This window comes from Prionailurus bengalensis, chromosome E3 (assembly GCF_016509475.1).
Source record: "Prionailurus bengalensis isolate Pbe53 chromosome E3, Fcat_Pben_1.1_paternal_pri, whole genome shotgun sequence".
Taxonomy (NCBI): Eukaryota; Metazoa; Chordata; class Mammalia; order Carnivora; family Felidae; genus Prionailurus; species Prionailurus bengalensis.
Window position 1 is genome coordinate 19,725,749 of NC_057357.1, and position 21,211 is coordinate 19,746,959.

Here is a 21,211-nt window from a genome sequence, read left to right on the forward strand (position 1 = left end):
TCTACGGTCACTGTCTTGAAATTCTTAATAAGTTTTCTAACAACGGGTCCAGCATTTTCATTTTTCCCTGCCTTCCAATTTGGGCTGTGTACTTCCCCCCCCCCCAAAAAAAAATTATTATTCACTATTTGTTTTTACACCGATTCATTTAGAAAGCCTACTTTTTAAAGCTTCGTCCCGAGTAATGGTATCTGTCAACTCACAGTTTAGTGTGAGTGTTTATTCTTTCCAAGATGCTTCAGAGTAAATAATAATAATACCCCCCTCGCCCATTTTTTTCCATTTGGCCAACATGCCAGACCCAGCGGCGCCCCCAGCAGCTTGATGTGGTGTGGGTTGCTGGTACACCGAGTCATGGGTGGGGAAACTGAGGCCCAGAGAGATTAAGTCATCTTACCCAAGACCATATGGGTCGGCAGGGCGGGGTGGGAACCCGGGCCCGCGGGCCGCAGTCCTTGAATGGCACCGTTCCACTTACTGCCTCAAGATGAGGTATTAAGATAGAAAAGAGCGGGGCGCCTGGGTGGCGCAGTCGGTTAAGCGTCCGACTTCAGCCAGGTCACGATCTCGCGGTCCGTGAGTTCGAGCCCCGCATCGGGCTCTGGGCTGATGGCTCGGAGCCTGGAGCCTGTTTCCGATTCTGTGTCTCCCTCTCTCTCTGCCCCTCCCCCGTTCATGCTCTGTCTCTCTCTGTCCCAAAAAGAAATAAACGTTGAAAAAAAAAAAAAAAAAAAAAAGATAGAAAAGAGGAGCGCCTGGGTGTCTCAGCTGGTTGAGAGTCCAACTCTTGATTTCGGCTCGCGTCGTGAGCTCACGGTTTGTGAGTTCGAGCCCCACGCCTGGCTGTGTGCTGACCGCGTAGACCCTGCCTGGGATTCTCTCTCTCCCCCCTCTCTGCCCCTCCCCTGCCTGTGCTCTCCCCCTCCCCCCACAATAAATAAATAAACATTAACAAACAAAATAGAAAAGGATCTTAAAACGAGTCGGGACTGGGAAGGACTGAGGTCTTAATGAAAGAGGACAAGTTACGTGTTGGCCAGACGGGGGCCGGGGAGGAAGAAAGAGCCATCACACCGCGTGGGAACGTCACTCGTGATTCCCCCAGGGCGCTCGCACCACATGCACCCTCCTCTGCGTCTTTGTTGTGGCACTTCCTGTCCCAAGAAGGGAGCTCAAGCCTCAACGCACACACCGTCCAGGTCGGAAGGGCCCCGGGAGTTGATCTCACCTGCTCCATTTTGCAGATGAGGAAACTGAGGCCCCAAGGGAAAAGCTCTCCGTGGCTGCCATGGACTGAGTACAGTGAGCGTACCAACTGAGTACTCTTGAGAAATGGGGCCAGCCCTGGCGACGCAGTGAGCACGTATTGAGCGCCTGCTGCATACTGGTCCCTTCCAGGCATGTCGTACCGTTTGATCCTCTCATCGGCCCGCAAAGTAGGTATTCTTACTATCACCCCCCCCCCCCTTTCGGGACAGAAAGCTGAGGCTCCGACAGGTTAAGAAACTCGCTTCCGGTCCCGGTGCTGGCAGAGCTGGGATTGAAACACAGAGCTCCCGAGGGCAGTGCTCATGCAGAGCGTGGGCCCTGGATTCAAATCCTGACTCTGCCTCACTGGCTGGGGGCCTCGGGCATGCCACTCAGCCTCTTGGTGGCTCACTTTCTTCATCCCCAAAATGGGGATAATAGCATCTCCTTTGGGGGATCCTTCTGAGCATCAAATGGCATCATCTGTGCCAGGGGTTGGTTGGCTTGGGGTCTGGCCCGGTCAACGCAGCTTGAATGTTCTGTGGTGTTTTTCCCCAGCTCCCCAGCTCAGCTCAGTCAGCAAGAAAGCTAACTCGGAAAGTAACTCAATTTGCATGAATTTCTACTCGACTAACCTTTCTCGAAAAAAATCCCAGGATCCCATGACTGCTACACACTTCCCCACCCCTTGTTTCGTTTAATTCTTTCGACAGCTCTCTGGAGTAGGTGCTGTGATTTCTGGTTTTACACCCAAGGAAACAGACTCAGAGAAGTTGTGCTACTTGCCCGGGGTCACACAGCAAAGCGATGCATCCCTCAGTCCCGTGCTGCTGCTGCCACGCCTCACAGGTCTTTCCGCTCTGCCTGGGGCCTCCCGGCCCCTCTTCTGCCTCTGAGGCCCAGAAAAGTCTTTGGTTGGCTTTGCTGTGTGTTCTGAGCCGGCCAGGCGGCCCCACAGGCTCACAGCTGTCGGGGACTGTGTGGAGCGGAGGGAGGGAGCAGCCGAGGGGCCCCGCGGCCGTGCCTGTTCCCGGCACCCTCTGCTCCTCACACATCCCATCTGCTGGCTTCTCCAGCCTCATCATTTGCAGCCATCTGCCGGGCTCCCCGGAGGCCCCGCAAAGGCCTGGGATGCAACGCAGAAACCCCCGAATGTGCTGCCTTTTGCCTGCCTGGGGAGCAGAGGGGTTCAAGCCCCCTGAAACCCTCCCCACGCCTCGAAGCCACTAGGAACTACAAACCCAAGAGAGAAGCCGTTTCAACAGGAAGGTTCTAGAAGGCTGAAGCCTCTGCCCCGATTAGCTGCCCGGGAACTGACTCCCACAGCCCTGGTGTGGATTCCCCGGGCCAGCCCGACTCTTACAGGCTTTGTTTCCTTTAGGCTTTTGCCTGAAATCTCATGTTGCGTTTAAAAAGCCTGGCGTCTCTTGGCTGGGATGCCCTGGCCCCTGCTTGTCCGCAGTCTCTCCGGCCTCTTGGGCTTCGGATTTTCAGCACGCGTTTTGCCAGAGGCTGATGGAGGCGTGACGTGGGGGGCGGTGATGGGGTGCCTCTGCAGACGGGAGGACGCACAGGTGGCTTCTCCAAAGCCGGTGTCTGGTTGGACTCGGCACTTGTGCCCCTTTGCCTGGCCCGTCTCCGGTGGCGAGGACACAGGCTGTCGATTGGATTCATTAACTTTCAATTTTTTTTTTTTTCCCGTAACAGCTTTGTTGAGATATGAGTACTTACCATGCAATTCGCCCACTTAAACGCGTACAGCTCAGTGGTTTTCAGTACATTCAGGAACGTGCAACCATTGCCACTATGAATTTTAGAATATTTCCATCACCCCGAGGACAAATCTTGTTTCTTTAAGCCTTCTTCCCCCCCCTCCCCCCCCCCCCCCCCCCCCCCCCGCTCAATCCTCCAGACCCCACAGACCTAGACAACCCGTGGGCTGCTTTCTGTAGATTTGCCAATTCTGGACACATATGAATGGAATTGTGTCACGTGAGGACTTTTGTGTCTGGCTTTTCTCACGTAATATGTTTTCAAGGTCGTACACATTGTAGCAGGTGTCGGTCCTTCATTTCTCTTCGTTGCCAAATAATATTTCATTGTATGGCTATACTATCTTTTATCTTTTATTTATTTCTTGAGACTTAAAAAAATGTTTTAAATGTTTATTTGTTTATTTCCGGGAGAAAGAGAGAGAGAGAGAGAGAGAGAGAGAGCACACAGGGGTGAAGAAGAAAGAAAGGAGAAAGAGAATCCCAAGCAGGCTCCACGCTGAACGTGGAGCCTGAGAAGCGGGGCTCGATCTCATGACCGTGAGATCGTGACCCGAGCCAAAGTCAAGAGCTGGACGCTTGACTGACTGAGCCACCCAGGCGCCCCTATTTATTGAAACTTTTTAAAATTGAGAAAGATAGCACAGTTCAGAAACATACCTAAAATACAAACATGTAGCTTAGTAATCTATTGTCCAGCGAAAACTTTATTCCCACTGAGGTCGAGACAGAGATTGTCGCTGGCGCCCTGCCCCCCTGGCAATGTGTTTCTTCACAAGTGGGGTCAACTCAGCCCAGAGGAGAGTAATCACTGCCTGGCTTAAGGGCACCGCAGGGGGCAGCAAAGCATGGCTCACCACCTGTTTGTGTAAATAAAGTTTTATTGAAACGCAGCCACACCCATTGTCTTATGTGGGTAGAGCTTTTGCGCTGTAATGGCAGAATTAAGTGGTTGAGAGAGAGACCACATGGCCTCTGGTTCACAGTGCCCTCACTGGTGGTGGAAGGGGTTAGGGAGCTTTCTGGGGGATTATAAGGCATTAACTCCATTCACGAGGGCTCCACCCTCATGACCTAATCTCCTTCCAAAGGCCCCGCCTCTAGGTACCATCACGCCGGGAGGTAGGAAGCCAACATATCATTTCCGGGGACACGAACCTTCGGTCTATAGCAATCATATAGCGACCTGTGTTTTGTGCATTTTCATTGCTATGTAATGTTCCACGTTATGACTAAACCTTCTTCTGTTTGTTCATTCTCTCTCTTTTTTTTTTTTTTTTTACTTCTTTCCTTTTTTATTTTTTGTAGTATTTATTTATTTTTGAGAGAGAGACAGGGTGCAAGCAGGGGAGGGGCAGAGAGAGAGAGGGAGACCCAGAACCCGAAGCAGGCTCCAGGCTCGGAGCTGTCAGCACAGAGCCCGACGCGGGGCTCGAACCCATGAACTGTGAGATCATGACCTGAGCCCAAGTCAGGTGCTTAACCGACTGAGCCACCCACACGCCCCTGTTCATTCTACTCTTAGTGGATTCTCTTAGTGGGCTCTTTTCTGTTTTTATTATGAATAATGCTGCTGGTTCGTCACATGTGATCCTGAGACCAGGGGCTTGTTAGACGTGGAAGCTCTCAGGCCCCATCCAGAACTCCTGAGCGAGAAACTCTGGGTCTGGGGCCAGCAGTCTCTGTCTGACAAGCCCTCTGACGAACCGCTCCTGTTTGAGAATCACCGCTCTGGTGTTTACCTCGACGAGGGCTTGCTTGGTCAACTTGGCGTATCCACAGTTTTACAAGGCAAGGCCTTCCCCATGTCCAAAGTGGGTTGGGTGTGCCAGTTTCCACGCCCACTAACGGGGTATGAGAATTCTCACTGCTCTCTCCTTGACAATATTTAGCTTTATCAGATATTAAACATTTTCCAACCTGATGGATGAGGAATGGTATCTGACTGTGGTTTTCAATTTGCACTTCCGTGATTACTAACGGGGTTGAGTATCTTCTCATGTTTATGGCTATTTGGATTTTCTCTTGTGGTGCCTGTTCACGTCTCCCGCCTATGTTTCCATTAGATTGTCTTTTTCTTATTGGTTTATATAAGTTTAAAATTTTTTTTACATGTTTTAATCTTTTGTGGCTTACAGGTATTTCAAACTCCTTTTCTCCTTTGGCGGCTTACCTTTTCACAGATGTCTTCTGAGGAACAGAAGCTCTGAATTTTTTTTTTTTATTGCGGTAGAATATACGTAGCGTGAAATTTACCATTTTAACCATTTTTAAGCGTGTAACTCAGTGGCGTTAAGCACATTCATGTTGTTGTACGACCGTCGCCACCGCCCATCTCTAGAGAGCTTTTACATCTTCCCCAACTGAAACTCTGTACCCGTTAACCACTAACCCCCTGATTCCCTCAACCCTCTGACCCCTGGCAACCACCGTCCCACCTTCTGTCTTTAAGAACTTGGCTACTCTAGGGGTGCCTGGGTGGTGCAGTTGGCTCGGTGTCCAACTCTGGATTTTGGCTCTGGTCGTGGTCTCGAGGTTGTGAGATTTTGCCCTGCGTTGGGCTCTGTGCTGGGCATGGAGATTCTCTCTCCCTCTCCCTCTGCCCCTCCCTTGTACTCTCTCCCTCACGCACACACACATACACACAAAACAACAACGACAACATCAACAACAAGAATTTGGCTGCTTCAGGCACCTCATATAAGTGGGATCATGCGATATTTCTTGCTCTCTTGTGTCTGTCTGATTTCACTTTTCATGACGTCTTCGAGGTTCCTTCATACGGTAGCATGGGTCGGGAGCAAATGTTTTGCTGTGGACTGGCGTATATATCACCACTTGTTTACCCATTTGTTGATGGACATTTGGGTTGTTTCTGCCTTTTGGCTCTGGTGAATAATACTGGTGTGAACACTGGGGTAGGAATATCAGTCCAAGCCCCTGCTCGGCTCTGTTGGATGGATACTCGACAGTGGAGTTGTTGGGTCAGACGATAACTGTGTGTTTGCTCGTAGAGCCGCCATTCTGTCCATAGCAACGGCACCATTTTACACGTACGGTGCACAAGGGCTCCAATTTCTCTGCATCTTCACCAGCGCTCGTCATTTTCTGTTTTGATAATAGCCATCCTAATGCGTGCGATAGGGTAGCTCACTGTGGTTTTGATTTGCATGTCCCTGGTGACGGGTGATGCTGGGCGTCTGTTCCTGTGTTTTTGGCCATTCGGATATCTTTCTCTGGAGAAACGTCAAGTCCTTTGCCTGTTTTTGAGTTGTGTTGTTAGTTTTTCGGTTGTTGAGTTCTTGGAGTTCCTTATATTCTGGGTATCGTTCTTGATCAGATTTATAATATGCGAGTATTTTCTCCCATTTCGTGGGTTGCTTTTTTGCTCTGTTGATGGTGTGCAAAAGCTTTTAATTTTGAGGAAGTCCAATTTATTTGTTTTGTCTTTCCTCTCCCCTCCCCTCCTCTCCTCTCCTCTCCTCTCTCTCTTTTTCTTTCTTTCTTTCTTTCTTTCTTTCTTGAAAGAGAGAAAGAGAGAGTGCACACAGGGAGTGGCAGAGGGAGAGGGAGAGAGAGAATCTTAAGCAGGCTTCACGCCCAGCGTGGAGATTGACAGAGGGCTATATCTCATGACTGTGAAGTGTGTGCTAAGAGTCGGATGCTTAACTGATTGAGCCACCCAGGAGCCCTTATTTGTTGTTGTTGTTGTTGTCTGTGCTTTTGGTGTCGTATCCAAGAGGTCATTGCCAAATCCAATGTCATGAAGTTTTCCCCTATGTTTTCTTCTAAGAGCATGAGCACACCCAGAACTTATTCATCCATTCATCCACTTACTTATATACCTATCCACCTGTCTATACACTCATCCATCCCCCTATCCATCCATACATATATGCAACCATCTGTCTATCTACCCATCCATTCACCTATCAATCCTTACATATGTCCATCCATCCATCCATCCATCCATCATCCATCCATCCATCCATCATCCATCCATCCATCCATCCATTCATCTATGACCTATCTCCCATCCAAGTACTAACCAGGCCCCACCCTGCTTAGCTTCTGAGATCAGACGAGATCAGGTGTGTTCAGGGTGATGGCTGTAGACCGTCTATGTACTTATCTATCCATTTGCCTATCCATTCATCATCCATCCATCCATCCATCCATCCAGTAAATACTTGTTGATCTTCTACCTTGTATCAGATACTGGGGATATATATGTTGATCTGTGCAGATTCTACTCGGTCCTTGTTGACCTCAAAATTTCAGTAGCTCTGCTGATTCTCTAGCTGCACACACACCAGTTCTGCCCTCATGAACAACACTCCAGTGCTGTTCTATATCCATTTGTCTGGAGACCTTTTGCATTCATTTGCCCCTGCACGGTGCTGGGCGTACCATAACTCAAGTCTTGTTACTGTCCTTGTCTCTCCTTGGAAGATCAAGTGGTTCTTCTTTCTGCTTTGAGGTTTCCTAAAGTCTGCTACTCTCTCCCTTATGGGATGGCTTGTGCGCGCGTATGTGTGTTGGGGGAGGGTGCAGGGGCCCGCTTCAGTGATCCACTCCAGCATCTTTGTTTAGTAACCCTAGCTCCCATAAGAAAGACACCCCCCAAATCTCAGGGGCTTTCCACAATAAAAGTGGATTTTCTGCTCACATGGATTCCAATGTGGGTGTTCTGGTGGCAGGCGCCCTTCCAAATGTTCACCCAGAGATCCAGGCTCCTTCCTTCGCAGGACTCTGGAGTGTTCTCTGTTGAGCCAGTGGCTGGGGCGAGAGGGTGAAGGATGATGGGGGAGGTCCCTAAGGGCCAGACTTAGAAGCGGCTCACTTCATCCCCACCCACATTCCTTTGGCCCAAACTCAGTCTTAAGGCTGCAGGCAACTACAATGGATGTAGGGAAATGTAGTTTAACCGTAGGATGTGGGGGAGAGGGGAGGTGGCCCAGACTTTCCTCCATCCTCCTAAATACATCATTTACAGTACAAACTGCGACGTGTGAACTTAAAAGTGCAGACTTGTGCAGCTCGGCAGCCTTGTCCTTGAGGCCCGAGAGCCGGTCTTGCTTTTTCCCACAGCTCCCGCCTTCCCCTGCAGCAGTGAATACAGGTGGCCAAGGACAGGGGCTTCAGGAGGGCCGTGGGAAACCTCAGCGAAGGTCTCAACATGTTCTCCTGCCCCAGTTCACTCAAGAATCTGGCTGACTGGCTGCCGCCTTTTAGTTTGCAGATTCTAGTTTCTTGCTCTTTTTGAAATTGGAATGTCATCCTTGCTTTCAGGGACTTGATTCCTCTCTGGTCCCCCAGGCTTCCCCACTGCACGTCCACAAAGGGCCTGCGGATCCCCCACGGAGGGTCCTAGCAGGGTTCCGGCTTGCAGATGCTTCCTTGCCAGAGAAGTCAGGAACAAAGCAGAATCGGGAGAGTTCTGCTCGCTTGCTGTCGGGATTTGACATCCGTACCTTGGGCTCCGAGCTGCCCATTCCTCCCTGCCTTGTTATTCTTGTACTGAACAGGACCGTGGAGCCCTCTGTGGCTCTGGCCAGCGGTTGTTGCGGAGGGCTCTGGCCCAGCCGGACAAGATCTCCCTTCCCCACTGGGGCGCCTGCGCCCATCCCTGCCAAGGCTCTCTGGAAGCCTTTGGGAGGCAGAGCGTTCTGGGAAGTCAATGGGCGTCCTGCGTGGCCCTCCGCCCCCTCGGGAGACCATCTCCCTTGTCAACCGTTTAGGCAATCATTTACATCTAGATCATTCTCCTAGTGGGACATACCAGGGCAGTGATGCAGACAGCACTTCCTAAATCCTTGGCACAACTTTTGGATTGGGGACTGGTGGGGGTTTTCGAGAAGAAGAAAGATTGGCTACAAGGACCGAAAGCCTGCTCAGACTAGCGGATCTAGCAAGGTTTTGTTTTTTTTTTTTTTTTAATGTTTATTCATTTTTGAGACAGAGAGAGACAGAGCATGAATGGGGGAAGGTCAGAGAGAGAGGGAGACACAGAATCCAAAGCAGGAGCTCCAGGCTCTGAGCTGTCAGCACAGAGCCCGACGCGGGGCTCGAACCCACGGACTGCGAGATCATGACCTGAGCCGAAGTCGGATGCCCAACCGACTGAGCCACCCGGGCGCCCCTAGCAAGGGGTTTTGAGAGGACCACCCCGCAGCGTCCAGAGAGGAAGTATTAGAAGACCAGAACTTTGGGGCGTGAGAAGGGGGCTGGCCAGGGTCTGACTCTATCCCTTAGCACAACTGCTTCTCACTTTTCTTGTGGCGACCCCTACCCGATGTCCATGGCCCCGTGGTAGTGTCCCAACCTTCCAGCACTTAATTAAGTCTCTGGGCCCCACTTCAAAAACTCAAGGAGAGAGAATCTGATTGGTTCAGTTTCCGAGCTGGAAACAGCTCACATCCCATGGGCTCAGGCAGGGGGCGGGTCACACAGGACAGTGGTCAGTTTCATCAGGAAGCTGTGCCCCGAGGGGGGGCAGTGATTGGCAGGGCTCCTGTGGCTGGGGGATGGGGTGTGATCCGATCTGAGCTCTGAAAGCTGATTCACAGCTGTCCCCAGACAGAGGGGGAAGCAGTGGTCACCGAAACTCAGGGAGCTCGTGGAGGGCCTGACGGGCATGCCCTCTGCATACCTGTGTCTGCAGGGTGGCTGGGAGCCCGGCGCCGCGTGAGTGCGCAGCGGAGAGTCTGACAACGTCCATGTTTCACAGCCTCCAGGGGGAAGGAGCCTGAAGTCAGAACCTGTTTTTTAGAAGCAATTTGGCACCAGGAATAAAAACCCAAGCAGAGCCCGGGTGCTGACTCTGAACCCTTCCTTCCCCCATCACGGGGTGAGGAGCCGGGGAAGTGGGGCTTTTCCCATCAGCCACCCTGGCTGCCCCTTCCTGGTCGGGGAGGGGGGTCGAAATTGGGAGTGGGGTCTCTTCCTGAGCCCCATTTCCATTAACCCTTTGCATGATGGGCTCCTTCTCAGCCCCAGGCCCCATCTCAGCGCCATCCCTGGACAAGCCTTCCCTTAACGGCACTAACACAGACCCCTCCTAGGGGCTCCTGCGGGGCTCAGTCGGTTAAACGTCGGACTCTTGGTTTCAGCCCAGGTCGTGATCTCGCAGTTCACGCGTTCGAGCCTCGCATCGGGAGCCTGCTGGGGATGCTCTCTTTCGCTGTCTCTCTGCCCCTCCCCTGCTGTCACTCTCTCTCTCAAAAAAGTAAACTTCCAAAAAAAAAAAAAAAAACCCCGATAAAATCTTAAAAAAAAAAAAAAAAAGACTCCTCTCTAGCCGTCCTGTCTTACCGCTTCCACAGATCCCTGGGACAACCTTGTTGTATGTGTGCACTTTTGTTTTTTTTGTCTTGTGTTCACAAGACACTGGGGTTCCGGGAGGGCACGGTCTCACCTGCCTCATTCAGCGCTCCCCCAGTGGGTGCTCTGAGCATAGACCATCTCCTCTAATTCTCCCAACAGCCCGCTGAAGTAGGGGCTCTTCTTGCCCTCTTTACACACACGGGGAAACCGAGGCTCAGAGAAGCTGAGTATCTTACTCAGCACTCGCCCGGCCACCAAGTGACGGAGTCGGGATTTGGCCCAGGGCTGACCGGACTGCACGCCGGGGTTCCGTGGTGGGGCCCCTGCTGTTCGCTCCGGGTTTGCTCCGCTTCGGGTTTCTTTGGAAATGAAACTCGTAGCTCACCTGTTGAGCCCTCCTTCCCTTCCCGCACCTCGGTGGCATCCCTCCCTGGAGGTTCATCCAGAATCCAGTGAGCTGGAGGGTAGCGGGAGAAGGTGGGGGGCTCTCACTTGGCCGCGGTGAGCCTTCCCCTCGGCTGTCTCATTATTTCCCGTGGAGTTCTCATCGGTGTCTCTCTCGGATTAAAGTTGACAAATAAACTGGCTGAGACGGTGAGGAGGATTTAATTTAGTTCACTCCACATCCTTTATTCTCTTGTACTGACGCCCGCGGAGGGAGCAGGGTGGGCCGGGTTCAAGATAGGGGCTCCTCGTCCAGCAGATCTGGCATTGAGTGCGGGGACCTCGGACCTGTGTCTGAGCCTGTGAGATAAAGGTGACGAAGACCGCCCCCCCCCCCACGCCACCCCAGGCATTTGAGGTTTACATCCTGGCAGGATAATGTGAAACTGCCTTCCAGAAGGGGGTTCTGGTTCCTGAGAATTCACAGAAGCTTTCAGATTCTCCACCTTAAGTCATCGGTTTAGCAAGTATGTATGGAGCACGAACCGGGGACTCTTTCAGGTCTCTGTCCCCACGGACTTGTGTTAGGCGAGGCAGGAACTCAGGGGACAAGAGTGAGCTGGAATTCCTCTTAGTTCAAGTCGGTGATCACCAGGTGTCCGCGCAGGTCTGCAGGCGCCCGACCGATCTATTCATTTCTCTTTATCCCCCTCCCCTTCCCCTCTCTTCCCTACTAGCGATTCTGCTTAATGTAGTTATGTTTGTAGGTGTTCTTACAAAGGTGTCGCTTTTGTCTATCTTAAATCGAGGTCACGATTATGTCCATTACTTTTAGCTATTTCTGCGGTAAGGCTCTGTAACAAATCACGCCAAAACTCAGTGGCTTTCAAAAACAGGGACTGTCCTTTCTTCAAATGTTTGTTTATTTATTTTGTGTGTGTGAGAGAGAGCACGCAAGCATGAGTAGGGGAGAGGAAGCGCGAAAGGGAGAGAGAGAGAGAGAGAGAGAGAGAGAATCCCAAGCGGGCTCTGCACTGTGAGCACAGAGCCGGACGCGGGGCTCAGTCCCACGAACCGTGAGATCGGGAGCTGAGCCAAAACCAAGACCCGGACGCTCAACCGACTGAGCCACCCCAGGCGTCCCAAGGACGATCGTTGCTTGCGGGTCTGTGAGTTGAGTGGGGTCACTGCTGTGGGCAGTGGGCTGACTGGGCTTGCTTCCAGACTTGGGTTCAGGTCCCGCCCCGCGTCTCCTGTCTTTCTGGAATCAGCATCTTCCCTGGGGGAAGGGCAAGAGACGGGAGGGAAATCTGTGATGCCCCGTAAGCCTCAGCTGAGGAACGTTGCACAGCCACGTCTGCCCGTCTCCCAGTGGACGAAGCAAGGCACGTGGCCAGGCCCCAGGTCGGTACGGTGGGGGAGCGCATTCTGCCCCGCGAGTCAGGGGGCTGAATATTTGCCGAGAACAGTGATGCGGTCGATCCCACTGTGTGCTATGGGTCTCTTTTCCGAAGTGCCCGTTAGGCACCTCGTGTTTCCATTTCCACGCGGCTGCGTGCGCCCCGAACCCAACACCTGCCCGACGCTCCGTGCCGAGCGTCTCCTCCCTGTGCTGCTTGATGTCCTGTCCCAGAGATGGACGCCCAGCTTGTTCTCTGCTCCCTGTCACCGCGGATGTGGCTGCAGGGAGCGTCCTCAGGCCCGCGCTCCTGAGGACGCGTGTGCGAACGTCCTTGGAGCGTGAGCCCGGGAGCAGGACTGCGGGGCTGTAGGGCAGGGTCTGTTTATTTGCAACATTAACGCCAGCCTGTTCCCCCCACAGCTCGTGCTTGCCTGTCTGGGGAGTAGAAAGCACAGAGGGACGCCTCCTTGCCTCCTTCCTTTGCAGTTCTCGGATCAGTGGTGCCTCTGAGTGTTTCTACCCGTGTGCCTCAGGCTCGGATTTCCGCTTCTGGAAACTGCTTCTTCCTGTCCTCTGCACTGTGTGCCTTCCACCAGGAGAGAGGCCAGGGGGGCTGGGAAGGGGGCTGGGCTGGAGGCGGCTAGAGACCCCCCACCTGGACACAGGGGGTTTGAGGTCAGAGCAGGGCATCCACGTGGCTGAGTCCTCAGGGGCCACAGGCCAGACGTGGTGCTGGAAAGAAGTCCAGGCTCGTCCGCTTTGTCCTGGCCTTGATTATTCAGCCTTCCGCCGCAGCTCTGAGTGGGGAACTTGACCTTTGCTTGGCCCTGTGAAGAACCCAAATGAAGGAGCAGATGTCAGATTGTTTGCTGGATTACGAGTGACCCGGGAGACACTGACGAGACCCCCCCCCCAAGCCCTCCTTCCTCAAACCGTTACAGAAATCGAGAAAAGGGCGGTTCTGAACCACCCCAGCTGAGGACCTACTATGTGCTAGCAGCCTCCTACACGTTGAATTCTCAGGGATAACGATATCACTCCGGGGATGAGAATTTGACCTACCTCGCAGGGGGCTTGTGGGAATCGAATCCATCCACCCTGTCGACAAACATTGACTGAGCACCTACTACGGGCCGGGCACGTGTTGCCTGAGTGGCTCATCTGTTAAGCGTCCAACTCTTGATTTCGGCTCAGGTCATTATCTCATGGTTTGTGAGATCGAGCCCCTAGTTGGGCTCTGCTTTGCGGAGCCTGCTTGGGATTCTCTCTCTCCTCTCTCGCTCACTGTCTCTGCCCCTCCCTCTCCCTTCTTCTCTTTCTCTCTCTCTCTCTTAAAAGAAATAACAACAACAAAACACCCAAAGGAGGTAAGGCGGCCAACCATGTGGGGTCAGTGAGGTGTTCTAGAAAAGCTATCGGAGCAGCCTCAACAGTGGCTGGGCGGCGTGGAAAACCACTAGGGCTTATCCACGGGGATGTGGAGGCCCAGAGGGGTCACGCGACCCGCCCCAAGTCACAGGAGCAGGCTGGGACTAAGATGAGGGGTTGAGCGGACAAAGTTTAGGAGACCCTCGGTCTCAGAGGCGTGCAAGTCCTGGTCCTGGCTAAGAGGTGCAGCTGGGCTCAGACCCAGGTCTCTGACACACTCAGAGTGAGGCACACATAGGGTGCCAGCTATGCAGGGGCTTGGCTACCGCTTTCTCTCAGAGGGTCTTTTCTCGGGGGTAATCTGGACTGTAGGAGACCCATCAGAGCAGGAAAAGAGAGGGTGGTGGAAGAGAGAAGGAAGCTGGGACCCTGCCCACCCACTCTTCATTCAGTGCTGGGTCACCGCACCCAGCTTGTCAGGGGGCAGATGTACCAATAACCACGGCAATAGTCAAGACTTTTAAAAACCACACACAACAGAACTATAACTCAGTCAGGCTGAAAGGAAAAGGAGAAGGTATGGGTCCAAGCGACCGAAAATCCACCTTCAGGCACGGATAGATCCAGGTTTCAGACTACATCGATTTCTTGTCAGCTGTCGGCTTTCATCCATTGTGGCTTCATTCTGGAGCTGATTCTTTCCAGAAGGTAGCAAAATGGCTGCTGGTGCATCCACGTGCAGCAATCCCAGAAGGAAGAGAGCTTTTTTCCCTCGGCAGCACCCACAAAAGCCTCAGGCTGATTCTCCCTGGGATGGTTTTGGCTACTTGTCCTTTCTGAATCGATCACAGTCATTGGGAAAATGCAAGCCTCTAATTGGCCAGGCCTGGCTCATGTGGCCATCCCTGGGGCTGGGGGCGAGATCTTTCCAACCACAAGACTGAGGCCGGCGGAGAAGGGTGGTTCTCTAAGGAAAACCCGGGCAGCTGTTACCAGAAGGGAGGATGGTCCGTGTCATTCCACCCCCCACGCTATGATTTCCACCCTCCAACACCAGCAAGGAGACATTTACCCACTAGCGAAGTGGCCCTTGAGTCTGGCTGTACCTCAGAAGCACCCTGGGGTAATTAAAAATGTTTTTTTAGTGTTTATTTATTTTTGAGAGAGTCAGAGACAGAATGTAAGCGGGGGAGGGGCAGAGAGAGAGGGAGACACAATCTGAAGCAGGCTCCAGGCTCCGAGCTGTCAGCACAGAGCCCGACGCGGGGCTCGAACTCACAAACCGCGAGATCATAACCTGAGCCAAAGTCGGATGCTCAACAAACTGAGCCACCCAGGTGCCCCCACCCCGGGGCAATTTAAAGAAATACAGGTGCCTTGTGTCCTACCTTGACAGATGCAGGTGCAATAGGTCTGAGGTAAGGCCACCCCCCCTCACTATTATGTTATGTTATATATATTATATTATATTATATTATTATATTATATTATATTATATTATATTATATTATTTCATTCCATTCCATCTCATTATTTGAACGTAGGCTTCGTGCCCAATGGGGGGCTTGAACTCACAACCCTGAGATCAAGAGCCACATGTTCCACTGACTGAGCCAACCAGGTGCCCCCACACCATTATTTTTTAAAGGCTCCTCCTGCAGTCAGGGCGGAGAACCAAGGTTCCGGGTCCCCAGTCCTTAATTCGCTGCATGTATTACCATTTTCTTATAAGGAAAGATTAAGAGGGGGCAGACGAATCCATAACTGGATTCTAAGCCCTTAGCCGGTCTCTGGCTTATATTAAACTGAGGTTTGAACTGGCCTTCAGGTCTCCTGGGACGGGGACCAGGACGGCCTTCAGCAGACAGTGGCTTCTGATGGGCATCAAAGCCGCTGAGGTCAAACTCCCGCCACCTGGGCCGTGAACTGCTCCGAGGGCCCCCTGACCCAGCCCGCCCCTGAGCCTCGGCCACCAGCCCTGTGTCAGCAGGAAGCGTGTGGTCAGCTGAACGGAATCCAATTAGCTGCCTCTCCTTGGGGTGAGGTGGACCCTAAACAACCCGAGCCCTGGTCTTTGTTTAGTTTTCTCTCTACTCACAAGGATTTCGTTGTCCTTAGAACTGGGCCCGGGAGCGAAGAGCCGGGGAAGGACCAAGGGACACATAATGAGGGTCTTCTCAGGGGAAGCATCTTCACAGGTGTATTTGCTACCATATCTTGAGGACTTGGGCAGCATTGGGTCGGGAGAAAGTTCTAGAGTCACACGGACTGAGGGCGGCAATCCACGGTCTGGGACTCGCTTCTCTTTGTGATGTTGATCCTGACCTCTTGAGCCTCAGTTTCCCTGCCTGTCAAATGTGGCTAATAGGAATTCCTACCTGATAGGGCTTTTGTGGGTGAAACAGGGCAGCGTAGTGGAGGCTGTGGGCCTGGCGCGTGCGGGCTGTGACGATTATCGTCACCTGCCGAATAAGTACTCGCCGAGACCTGCGGGAGGTACTCGGGGACACTCTCTGCCCTCATGAGCTTATGGTCTAGTGAAAGAGACAAACATGAATAAAATGAAGCTAGGAATGATTTGTGCATCGAGGAAATTGTGATAAAGCACGGATTCTCCGGTGTGGCCGCACACTGGATTCACCTGGGGGACATCTAAGAGATACGGATGCCCCACCCTGCCACTTAGAGATTCTGATCCACCGGTCCTAGGCTGGGGTTGGGGCATCAGTGTTCTTAAACTCTCCCTAGGTGTGTGGCCAAGGTCGAGAATCACTGACCAAATAAAAGGATGTTTGACAAGCTGTTTACAACAAAGGAAACTTGCCTAAACTGAGGTCGCGGAGGGTGTCCTGGGGGAGGTGAGAACTGAGGGACAGATATGAGCCTACTAAGATAGGGCTCGGTGGGGGCGATGCTGAAAAAGAGAGTTCCGGTTAGGGAACAGCAAGTGCAAAGGCCCTGTGGTTTGAAGGAGGATGGCACCGAGGAGGGGGCGCGAGGAAAAGCTAGTGTGGCTGGAGCACAGAGGGGATGAGTGTGGAGCCAAGGGAGGGGCCAGACTGCACAGGCCTTTGACATCTTTCCTCCATCCGAGCAGTAAGGGAAGCCATTGAAGGACTCTGGCGGGAGGTGACGAGGTCAGGGGCGCACTTTCAAAAGATCCCTCTAGTTGTTGTGTGGAGGGTGGATGGGAAGGGGATCCGTTTGGGCACGGGAGACCCCGGAGGAGGCTACGGCAGTCACATGGGTGAGCAGAGACAGAGGGTTGAATGAGGGGGTAGCTCAGTGTAGAGATCAAGGGCTTGGGGTTGGCCTCAGTCTCTGACCATGTTCTCTTCACTCTTCGGAGCCTCAGTTTCCCCATCTGAAAAGCCAGGGTAGTAGTAATCAGCCACCTCCCAGGGTCGTCATGATCATTAAAGGGGAGATAATGAACTGCCTACATCCCAGTAGGCACCTGATTGATGTCAACCTTTCCGGCTACCTCTACTTAGGCAGCTCCCTCTTACTCTTCAGTCCCTGCCCCAGATGTCACGTCTTCCAGCTCATTCTTTCTCCGCTGGGATTCCCTGTCAAAGCATTTTATCAACTGTGTGGCACTCGTCTGCGTCCCCCGCTGGGCTAACCGGGAGCGCTGCGAAGGCGGAGACCGGAACCGCTTTGATCAGGGCTCCCTTTCTAGCCCAGTGCCTGGCACACAGCGGTACTTAATAAATGTGTTCACGAATGCTTACATTTCTTGGGCTGAGTACAGACTGCTTGCGGTCAGGGGCTTTGGAGCACTTAGTGATGGCTTCCCACACTTACGATCTAATGTCTGGTGCCTCTTCTAGGAGCAGGTGGAGCCGTTGCAACAGTAAGTCTTTGTCTTTCCTTTTCTCTGTTGCATAGTCGTGAAGGCTGTTTTGTTGAAATCCAACGGAGAGCCCCACTTCAATTAACGTACAAAAACTTTCACGGAGCGTGCCTCTCAAACGTACACAACGCGCACGGTTTATTCGGCAAGGTTTTCTCTCCCCCTCTGACGTTGGCATAAATACATTATGGCTTGGACCTCCCGGGCTGCCCTCTGCTGTCACCGTTCAAGGACTCATGCGTGCTGCAGGTGGGACCGTGTGTTTGGTTGATCCTTCGTCTTCGCTTCTTTGCCGGCTTGGTTAATGATGCCATCATTCATCTTGTCACCCCCTGCCCCCTGGCCCTAGCATAAAGGCACCGCTGGTTCCGTGGATTTCGCCTCCCTGGATGGGTGGATTCTCTCACTTCCTTCCCACGAACGCAGTCCTGGGTGAGCCTGTGGTATTCCCCTTGGGCAAAGGTGGCTGGCTCCTAACTGGTCTCTTTTTGCCCACCTCTCCCCTGCTATGCATCCTGTATCCACACCCAGTCTTCCCCAAATCTGAGCTTTTCTGTGTCTCTTTTCTCTGAAAGCTTTAGTGGCTTCCCATGGCTCCACATTTCTGAGCCCAGCCTCCTTCAGCCAGCATTTAAACATTTCCCCCCAGTTCTGCCTCAGCATAGCCATACATTCCACCCTCCTCGCATTCCCACCGCCCAACACCCCAACTTCCCAGGGGCACTCATTCTTCCTGGAAGATGCCCCTCAGCTGACCGCCCCTCCGACTCTCCTCAAACCGGAACTGCGGGCTGAAATGCTGGCCCCTCCCACTGTTGACATTTACACATCCTTCAACACCCAGATCAAATGCCATCTCCTTTACGAATTTCAGTCTCTTTACTCAGACTTAATTGCTCCTCCGAGTTGGAAGGAAGTGAAATGTCCAGACGAGGAATAAGAGAGACACGGTTGGCTGTTCCCCCGATGTCTGTGCACCCTGCCCAACTCCTTTCAAGAAGAATTTGCTTTGGCTCCGCTATCCACATGTATCCATTCTTGGGGAATGTGGCCCATGTCCCCAGCCCAGGAGTGAATCTTGATCACTCAACGAGGTCTAAGTCAACAAGGTTATCTTGTCCCCTTGACAGTGATTGGCTTAGAAGTAGGTGTGTGACCCAGTTTTGCTGGGAGACCGTGGAAAACTTTTCTCACTCTTAGAAGAGATAATTCAGTTTGGATTGCTGACAACATATTATGACTGTCAAGGTCAAAATTAGGACAACCCATCATCTGTCATTGTCAGGACGGCAGAACACAAATGTGGGAAGGACTTTGCGATGATATTGTTGAGCCGCTAAATTAACCAACCCCAGAGATGCTTTCCTTCCAAGGTTTCCTTCATGTGAGATAAGAAAATCTCTTATCGTTCAAGGCAGTCGAGTCAGGGTGTGTTGTTACTTGCAGCCTAAAGCACCCAGGCAGATACAAGGACAATAGCAAAGTCAATGCAGGCCTGTCTGCTCGCGAGGATGTTATACAGCCATTAAGAGAGAAACTCTAAGTTGTGTAGCTGCATGAAACAACGTTATGACATTATTTATGCAAATCACTCAAGACACACAACGATATGGTCCAGCATGATATAGAAATGTATGCAAATGAGAAAAGATCAGAGGAAAGTAGTTTTTAAAAATGGTGATGGCCGTGTTAGGGTAGTAAACCTGTTCCTTTCTTCCTTCACTTCTTGCAACCTTTCGTACTGTGTACATACTCACCCATACATGCACATAATATTGAATTTACTGTACATAGTATGTGGTACGCTATGATGATACGTAATATTTACCACATGGCTCAATAAGTCTATATAGTATATGCTAAACATAGAGCACTATACACAATGACATATATTCATATAGTTATATATATATACATTATGTATATTTATATATGCATTTATATATATCTGTGTATATGTAATTTTGCTCTTACTGATTTAAGCACTTTGTAAATATAAATATTACATTTATAAGTGTTAAATATTAAGTACCTCCTACCTATGAAACTGAATTAACCCTCACAAACTCTCTGAGGACGATACTGTTGTCACTCCCCTTTTCCTTTGAGGAGACTGAGGCCCAAAGAGGCTGGGTAACTTGTGCAAGGGCACAGATCTGGTGTGTGGGGAGACAAGACTGGAACACGGGCAGCTGGGCTTTTAATCACCATGGCGCCCTACCTCTGAGTGTCCATAAAAACTGGTTCCCATAATACTAGGTAGTTTTGCTAGTAATCCCAGGGCATGGGCTTGACAGAGTGTGTCAGGGATATGGGAGTGGGAGGTGGTCCTCACCTTGGGAGGGGGGTATGGAGCCTCTTGAGAGTGCAGGGACAGAGGCAGTCGTTGAGCAAGTGTGGCCCAGATGGCTGTGGTGTTCTGAGTGCCACACACAGGCTGGATCCTGGCCCCGGGCAGCAGAGTGAAGCTTTATGATCGTGTCCAGCCCATATCCCAGCAGCAGGGTTTAACCAGCCAGTAAATACTGGTTCAATTTGTCAAATCTGTACATGCAAATGGTATGCTTAAATGGTGACGTGTTAAAGCAGTTGTGGAGGCTAAGGGGGGGGGGTGAGCAGGTTCATGAACATTAGCATAGGATACCTCTATCTGTCTCTGACTGGGGAAATGGCTGGTGTGTGGGAGAGTACTACCGATCCTTGGATTCAAATCCTGGGGCAAATGGTACTGGGGAGCTGTCCATCAGGCAGCGCAGAAGGCTTGGGTCACGAGAGGAAGCAGAATGTGGAGTGAACACAGGGAAAGGAGTTGGGGAGGGAATCGCAGGGACTGGGAATCCGGGTCAGCGTCTGCATCAGTGAATCCCATCTTCCCCTGGGGGTGACTAGTCATATCGACCAGGGGCCAATCTATTGTAACCAAGTGGGGAAACTTACTAGGTTCAGTAATAAATATATAAGACGTATTTGGTTATAGGTATGTGAAGGAGAAAGCATAATTATATGGCCATGCATATTTGAAAATATATTGTAGTTATGGGTTTTTTTGAGAAAGATCAATGGAATCAGACAAATATCTTGTGCAGTAAGATGCTTGGAGACACAGGCATGATAAAGAGAGGGAAACTGCAGTTTTGACATTCTTGTGGCCACTAGAGAGATGGAGGAACCAGACTAGGGCAGAGGAGAGAGAAATAAGTCATTTTCAGGCAGGAGGGATGGGTGATGGATAAAGGAGATGTGTATGGGCATGGTCACAGCAAGGGTAAATAAATGAAATGTTGATGAATTTGTTTATTGTGTTCTGTTCCTCAGCACAGCTGCATAGCGGACACAGTGGACTGGGGGAAGGGTGGCAGGTACTCTCCTGGTGGTCTTGGGGGTGGGGGTTGACTTGACTTATCAGAAATTGTGACATCTTGCTGCCTCGGTCTCCTTCCCTGTCTCTCGCTGCTGCCCAAGAGGGTGGGCGACACGGACAATCAAGGCAGAATCTTCATCTCAGGAGGGTGCTACCGTCTAAGACACGTCACCAAAACAAGAATTTGGAAAAGAAACCAAGACAGAGATCTGGTTATACAGAGGCGGTTTCCCAGCTATCAATCCCGTACCCCAGCTGGACAGGAAGTCCATCTATATGAACTGGGGCACAATTGAGAAAGCCTTTGAAGGATGAATAGGAGTTTTGGAGAAAAGATGTGGGGAAAGGAGACCCAGGCAGTGAGAATGTGCCTTGTTTGTCTTATTTGGGGGCGTGCTGGGGAATTCATGTAGTTGGGGTTCATGGTGGTTGTGTTGTAGGAGATAAGGCTGGGAAAGTTAGTGGGGGCAAGAGTTGAAAAAGAATGTGCCAGA

The 21,211-nt window shown here is 51.6% G+C and overlaps 1 protein-coding gene across 1 annotated transcript in view; it reads left to right on the forward strand.

Moving 5' to 3' along the window:
* GSG1L (GSG1 like) overlaps positions 1-21,211 on the forward strand; it is a 206,502-nt gene that overhangs the window by 83,618 nt on the left and 101,673 nt on the right. The gene's annotated exons all lie outside the window — the stretch shown is intronic.